Source organism: Anopheles moucheti (genome assembly GCF_943734755.1).
Source record: "Anopheles moucheti chromosome X unlocalized genomic scaffold, idAnoMoucSN_F20_07 X_unloc_5, whole genome shotgun sequence".
NCBI classification, from domain to species: domain Eukaryota; kingdom Metazoa; phylum Arthropoda; class Insecta; order Diptera; family Culicidae; genus Anopheles; species Anopheles moucheti.
This window is the reverse complement of record NW_026453559.1, coordinates 835001-842500: the sequence shown is the minus strand read 5'-3', so window position 1 is coordinate 842500 and position 7500 is coordinate 835001. Positions and strand designations below refer to the sequence as shown.

The following is a 7500-nucleotide window of genomic DNA, read 5'->3' as shown; positions in this document are numbered from 1 at the left end:
GTACTTTAGAGTACGGGTCGGCATCTTCTCCACTCCGCTGACGCTCACCGGGACTCGGGTGTTGTCTCGCCGCATGGTGGACACGATGATCAGTTCGGTTTTGGCCGGAGCAATCTCCAGATGGTGTTGCGCCATCCACGAACTAATCACCGATATCGCCGTCTCTGCTGCTCGCGTCGCTGTTTCAGGTGTAGTCCCCTCCGCCAGCACCGCGATGTCGTCCGCGAAGCCGATCACTTCAGCACCCTCGGGCAGCTCCAGCCGAAGCACGCCGTCGTACATAGCGTTCCACAACGTTGGGCCCAGTATTGAGCCCTGTGGAACGCCTGCCGTGATCGTACGCCGCACTGGTCCCTCGCTGGTCTCGTACACCAGCCTCCTCTCAGAAAAGTAGCTGCGCAAGATTCTCTGGAGGGCTGTAGGGACCTGCAGCTTCTGCAGGGCAGCCGCAATCGCCTTCCAGCTCGCGGAATTGAAGGCGTTCCTCACGTCCAGCGCTGCCACCGCCAGACAGCGAGGGTCCCGCTGGTTGGTACGATGGAATGTCCTCGCGTGCTGCCCCCGCTCGACTACTCGTTCGATGGCCTGGATGGTTGACCGGCCTCGCCGGAACCCGTGCTGATTTGGCGACAGACGAGGCGCGTCGCTGTCCTCCAAATGGTCGTTCAGCCGATCTAGGATCAGCCGTTCGAACCCCTTGGCGACTGCTCCCAGCATGAGCAGCGGGCGGTATGACGACGGATCGCCCGGCTGCTTTCCCGGCTTCGCGATCAGCACGAGACGAGCCTCCTTCCACTCCGCAGGAAACTCGCCCTGTTCAAGCAGCTGGTTATAAACCCTCGCGAACACCTCCGGATGCTTCCTCATCGCCGCCTTCACTGCGGCGTTGGGTATGCCGTCCAACCCCGGCGCCTTCGAGGGAGCCATTCGCTCGGCCAGCGACAGGATCTCCGAGACCGTGACCGGCCTCAGGGCCTCGTGTGAGGCAGCACACGCTTCGATGTCCGGCCACTCGAATGCTGGATGCTCCGGAAACAGTGCGTCGACGATCGGGTCGAGTACGGCTCGATCCGTTTCCGGTGGCGCCCTGCTGCGCAGTTTCGCTCGCACCACTTTGTACCCGAGTCCGAACACCTCGGCTTCCACGCAGTCGATGAGCTCTTGAAGGCTGCTTTCTTTGCTGCTCTTTATTTCAGCCTTTAGCAGACGGCGGCAATCCTGCAGCCTGGCAGATGTCGCTGCACGCTCCGACAGTTGGGCTCGGCAATGAGCGGCCTCCGCTGCTTCGCACTCCTCCCTCAGGCGCTCAATCTCCGGAGACCACCAGTACATCTGGGGCTTGCGGTGGAAAGTGGCCCCATGCACTCTCTCCATGGTCTCATCGCACGCCTGAGTGAGTCCGCCGATCAGCCCCTCCGGTGTATCGACCTGTTCGAAGTGGCCGTGTGTGAGGGCGATGTCGAAGCACCTCCTGTCGAATTGCGCCGTCTTCCACCGGGTCCCGGCGTGTCTGGCTGTCCCATCGCTGGTTGCTGTCCGGCTTCGCTGCTGCTGGCCTCGTCGCGTGGAACGTTGACTCGGAACGTCCACCTGAAACTCGACGTAGGCGTGATCGCTACCGGAAAATCGACTCAGCACTCGCCATGAGTCCGGCCTCGCGATGGTTGGGCTAGCGAATGTAACATCGATCACGCTTTCTCGCGCCGCCCCGTTGCCCTTGAACGTGGGCACGTTGCCACGGTTAAGCGTCTGCAGCGACAGCTGCTCCGCCACGCTCAGGAGATCCTGCCCCTTCTGGGTAGTGCGCGCGCTCCCCCATTCCTCGTTCCACGCATTAAAGTCGCCGGCCAGGACGGATGTTGTGTGTCCGACGAGCGACATTTCCACCGCACCGAGGAAGCTCTCGAATTCCGCGGGACCGCTGCTGGGGGACACGTAACAGCTGGCGAACGTGACTCCCGCTATGGTGGCCACCACTAGTCCCGGGGCGACGCTCCCCCACAAACGCTGAATTGGATAGGCGCCCGTTGCGATGATCGCCACGCCCTGCTCCACATCAACGGCCCACCGCGCGTCGTCGCGAGGCGGCCGATACAGCTCGCAGGCGAGCACCACCTGAACCTCGAGCTCGCGAGCCGTCTGCAACATCAGGTCTTGTGCTGCCTGACATCGCCCGAGGTTCACCTGCAGCACTCTCAGCGCCGGCACGTCGGGTGTCCCACCCGATGCGGTCCCCCGCAGGCGGCACAGCAGACCTCCGCCGTGCAGCTCTTCGCCTGATGGTCCGGCTTCCCGCAGCGAATGCAGCAAGCCGAGCGATCCGTCTCGCTCTTGCACGCCGCCCGGATGTGCCCCGTCTCCAGGCACCTGAAGCAGCGTTGCTGACGCGCCTGCGGCTGCGTCGCTTGCTCGATCAGGCAAGACGTGAACTTTACCTTCACGTTCTCGCCCACCAGCTTCTCCGCTACCCCAACCACAGGGATAACTGGCTTGTGGCCGCCAAGCGTTCATAGCGACGTGGCTTTTTGATCCTTCGATGTCGGCTCTTCCTATCATTGTGAAGCAAAATTCACCAAGCGTAGGATTGTTCACCCTTTCAAGGGAACGTGAGCTGGGTTTAGACCGTCGTGAGACAGGTTAGTTTTACCCTACTGGTGTGTGCTGTTTGCCGCTATCTTAACGGAATTCCTGTGCAGTACGAGAGGAACCACAGGTACGGACCACTGGCTCAATACTAGTTCGACCGGACTTTGGTATGACGCTACGTCCGCTGGATTATGCCTGAACGCCTCTAAGGTCGTATCCAATCCGAGCTGATAGCGCTTCTCAAACCCATTAGGTGATCGGAAGCTAGCGGGCTTAACAACCCTCCGAGATCCGTCGGTGCTGCCCCGCGCACACTGACGTCTCATCCCCGCTATAGCACTAGACTGAGCCGCAACGGGCGGGAGCACGCTGCACGTGGAAGTACCTTACCACAGGGAACCCTGGTGGCTGTGTTTCCGTCGACCGTGGATACAACTAGTTTCGACACCTTCGACCGCCCGCAAACGACGGGACTACAGGCTGGGAGCTGCGAGTTGTAGAGATGCGTTCGCATCGATCCTCTCAGGCGACCCATGCTTGCTGGTGCTCGCGTTCACTTTGGGAATGGAGTGTTCGCGAGAGTGATTGTTGTGTTGTGTGTGTACAGTTGGTGCTTGCGTGCACTCCCATAGTGGAGTGTTCGCGAGCTTAAAACGCTAAGTCCCGATTAATACTCTCCTCGCAACATTATGTGCGTGGCTCCACGCCAAGTGGGATTAGCGGTGCGAAACGCGATTGGTAAAGTCGATGGTGATGTGCGTACCAACAGGCGATTTGTTAAGTCAAATGCGAACTGTGGTGCAACAGGCAATGTGTGTTTATTATCAGGTGTTGTTGGAAGTCAATACGATTTGACTTTCAAAAATTTTTCTAAGTCCCGATTTTTTTTCTCGTCGAGTAACTACAATGCACTATTTCTATCGCAGCGGACTTGCGGTTCATGGCCTTAATGATCGCGAACGAACACGTATTCGCAAAAAAATTTTTGTATGAAAAAGTCACCACTTGGGTACCTCCATACAAAAGTACCAAGTTCGGGTCGAGTGGTCGATGGACGTCGAAGGTGAAAATTTTTCATCATCGAAAATTTTTTCCAAAGTTGAAGCAATTGGGCCCTAGAGTATGAAAAGTGAAACCACGGATCGATTTGAGAAATAAAAATTTTTGTATGAAAAAGTCACCACTCGGGTACCTCCATACAAAAGTACCAAGTTCGGGTCGAGTGGTCGATGGACGTCGAAGGCGAAAATTTTTCATCATCGAAAATTTTTTCCAAAGTTGAAGCAAATGGGCCCTAGAGTATGAAAAGTGAAACCACGGATCGATTTGAGAAATAAAAATTTTTTGTATGGGAGGGCCCCTGGTAGAACATTTTTCCCAAGTGCGACCATTTTACCCGGTGAGTCAAAAAAAATTTTTTTTTCACGGTGACTCAAAACATCAATTTTAGACTCCCCTGAGTATGAAAAGTGAAACGAAAATCATTTTTGAGAAGAAAAAATTTTTGTATGGGAGGGCCCCTGCTAGAACATTTTTCCCAAGTGCGTCGATTTTGGGTCGCCGACACAAGCTCGGGTCAAAAAAATTTTTTTTTCTCGGTGACTCAAAACATCAATTTTAGACTCCCCTGAGTATGAAAAGTGAAACGAAAATCATTTTTGAGAAGAAAAAATTTTTGTATGGGAGGGCCCCTGCTAGAACATTTTTCCCAAGTGCGTCGATTTTTGGGTCGCCGACACAAGCTCGGGTCAAAAAAATTTTTTTTTCACGGTGACTCAAAACATCAATTTTAGACTCCCCTGAGTATGAAAAGTGAAACGAAAATCATTTTTGAGAAGAAAAAATTTTTGTATGGGAGGGCCCCTGCTAGAACATTTTTCCCAAGTGCGTCGATTTTTGGGTCGCCGACACAAGCTCGGGTCAAAAAAATTTTTTTTTCACGGTGACTCAAAACATCAATTTTAGACTCCCCTGAGTATGAAAAGTGAAACGAAAATCATTTTTGAGAAGAAAAAATTTTTGTATGGGAGGGCCCCTGCTAGAACATTTTTCCCAAGTGCGTCGATTTTGGGTCGCCGACACAAGCTCGGGTCAAAAAAAAAATTTTTTTCATGGTGACTCAAAACATCAATTTTAGACTCCCCTGAGTATGAAAAGTGAAACGAAAATCATTTTTGAGAAGAAAAAATTTTTGTATGGGAGGGCCCCTGCTAGAACATTTTTCCCAAGTGCGTCGATTTTGGGTCGCCGACACAAGCTCGGGTCAAAAAAATTTTTTTTTCACGGTGACTCAAAACATCAATTTTAGACTCCCCTGAGTATGAAAAGTGAAACGAAAATCATTTTTGAGAAGAAAAAAATTTGTATGGGAGGGCCCCTGCTAGAACATATTTCCCAAGTGCGTCGATTTTGGGTCGCCGACACAAGCTCGGGTCAAAAAAATTTTTTTTTCACGGTGACTCAAAACATCAATTTTAGACTCCCCTGAGTATGAAAAGTGAAACGAAAATCATTTTTGAGAAGAAAAAATTTTTGTATGGGAGGGCCTCTGCTAGAACATTTTTCCCAAGTGCGTCGATTTTGGGTCGCCGACACAAGCTCGGGTCAAAAAAATTTTTTTTTCACGGTGACTCAAAACATCAATTTTAGACTCCCCTGAGTATGAAAAGTGAAACGAAAATCATTTTTGAGAAGAAAAAATTTTTGTATGGGAGGGCCCCTGCTAGAACATATTTCCCAAGTGCGTCGATTTTGGGTCGCCGACACAAGCTCGGGTCAAAAAAATTTTTTTTTCACGGTGACTCAAAACATCAATTTTAGACTCCCCTGAGTATGAAAAGTGAAACGAAAATCATTTTTGAGAAGAAAAAATTTTTGTATGGGAGGGCCCCTGCTAGAACATTTTTCCCAAGTGCGTCGATTTTGGGTCGCCGACACAAGCTCGGGTCAAAAAAATTTTTTTTTTCTCGGTGACTCAAAACATCAATTTTAGACTCCCCTGAGTATGAAAAGTGAAACGAAAATCATTTTTGAGAAGAAAAAATTTTTGTATGGGAGGGCCCCTGCTAGAACATATTTCCCAAGTGCGTCGATTTTGGGTCGCCGACACAAGCTCGGGTCAAAAAAATTTTTTTTTCACGGTGACTCAAAACATCAATTTTAGACTCCCCTGAGTATGAAAAGTGAAACGAAAATCATTTTTGAGAAGAAAAAAATTTGTATGGGAGGGCCCCTGCTAGAACATTTTTCCCAAGTGCGTCGATTTTGGGTCGCCGACACAAGCTCGGGTCAAAAAAATTTTTTTTTCACGGTGACTCAAAACATCAATTTTAGACTCCCCTGAGTATGAAAAGTGAAACGAAAATCATTTTTGAGAAGAAAAAAATTTGTATGGGAGGGCCCCTGCTAGAACATTTTTCCCAAGTGCGTCGATTTTGGGTCGCCGACACAAGCTCGGGTCAAAAAAAAAATTTTTTTCATGGTGACTCAAAACATCAATTTTAGACTCCCCTGAGTATGAAAAGTGAAACGAAAATCATTTTTGAGAAGAAAAAATTTTTGTATGGGAGGGCCCCTGCTAGAACATTTTTCCCAAGTGCGTCGATTTTGGGTCGCCGACACAAGCTCGGGTCAAAAAAAAAATTTTTTTCATGGTGACTCAAAACATCAATTTTAGACTCCCCTGAGTATGAAAAGTGAAACGAAAATCATTTTTGAGAAGAAAAAATTTTTGTATGGGAGGGCCCCTGCTAGAACATTTTTCCCAAGTGCGTCGATTTTGGGTCGCCGACACAAGCTCGGGTCAAAAAAATTTTTTTTTCTCGGTGACTCAAAACATCAATTTTAGACTCCCCTGAGTATGAAAAGTGAAACGAAAATCATTTTTGAGAAGAAAAAATTTTTGTATGGGAGGGCCCCTGCTAGAACATTTTTCCCAAGTGCGTCGATTTTGGGTCGCCGACACAAGCTCGGGTCAAAAAAATTTTTTTTTCACGGTGACTCAAAACATCAATTTTAGACTCCCCTGAGTATGAAAAGTGAAACGAAAATCATTTTTGAGAAGAAAAAATTTTTGTATGGGAGGGCCCCTGCTAGAACATTTTTCCCAAGTGCGTCGATTTTGGGTCGCCGACACAAGCTCGGGTCAAAAAAATTTTTTTTTCACGGTGACTCAAAACATCAATTTTAGACTCCCCTGAGTATGAAAAGTGAAACGAAAATCATTTTTGAGAAGAAAAAAATTTGTATGGGAGGGCCCCTGCTAGAACATTTTTCCCAAGTAAATTCGATTTTACCCGGTGAGTCAAAAAATTTTGAAAAAAATATTTTGCCAAAATCGTGTTCATTGCCTATTTTAAGGGACCTGGTCAGCTCACACGCATTTTTGGAGACCATATGGAAAGTGCGTCTGGGATTGCGGAAATTAAGTTTAGAGTGTTAAATGATGGTTTCGCAATCCCGAAAGGCTCAAAATCCACCCTAAGGTTCCCCGGGTGAAATGTGGTTTCCAAGGTGTGAGCACTATCGGTGATAGAGTTGGAATGTGATTTCCAGAGCGCAGGGCGACTGGGCTAGAGCGAAAATCATAGACAAAGGTAAGTATTGGACTGAACGACTCGAAGCAAACGAAAATCATAGACAAGGGTAATGGACTGAACGACTCGAAGCAAACGAAAATCACATACAAGAGTAATGGACTGAACAAATCGAAGCAAACGAAAATCACATACAAGAGTAATGGACTGAACGAATCGAAGCAAACGAAAACCACAGACAAGAGTAATAGAGTGAACGAATCGAAGCAAACGAAAACCACAGACAAGAGTAATGGAGTGAACGAATCGAAGCAAACGAAAGTCATGGACAAGAGTACTGAAAATCGGACCAAACCTCTAGAAGCACACGAAAATCATG

General features: G+C 48.9%; 1 pseudogene; it reads left to right on the top strand.

The window, feature by feature from the left end:
• The window catches only part of LOC128308684 (uncharacterized), a 9110-nt pseudogene extending 5975 nt beyond the window's left edge, over positions 1–3135 (top strand).
• Positions 3136–7500: the final 4365 nt, after the last annotated feature.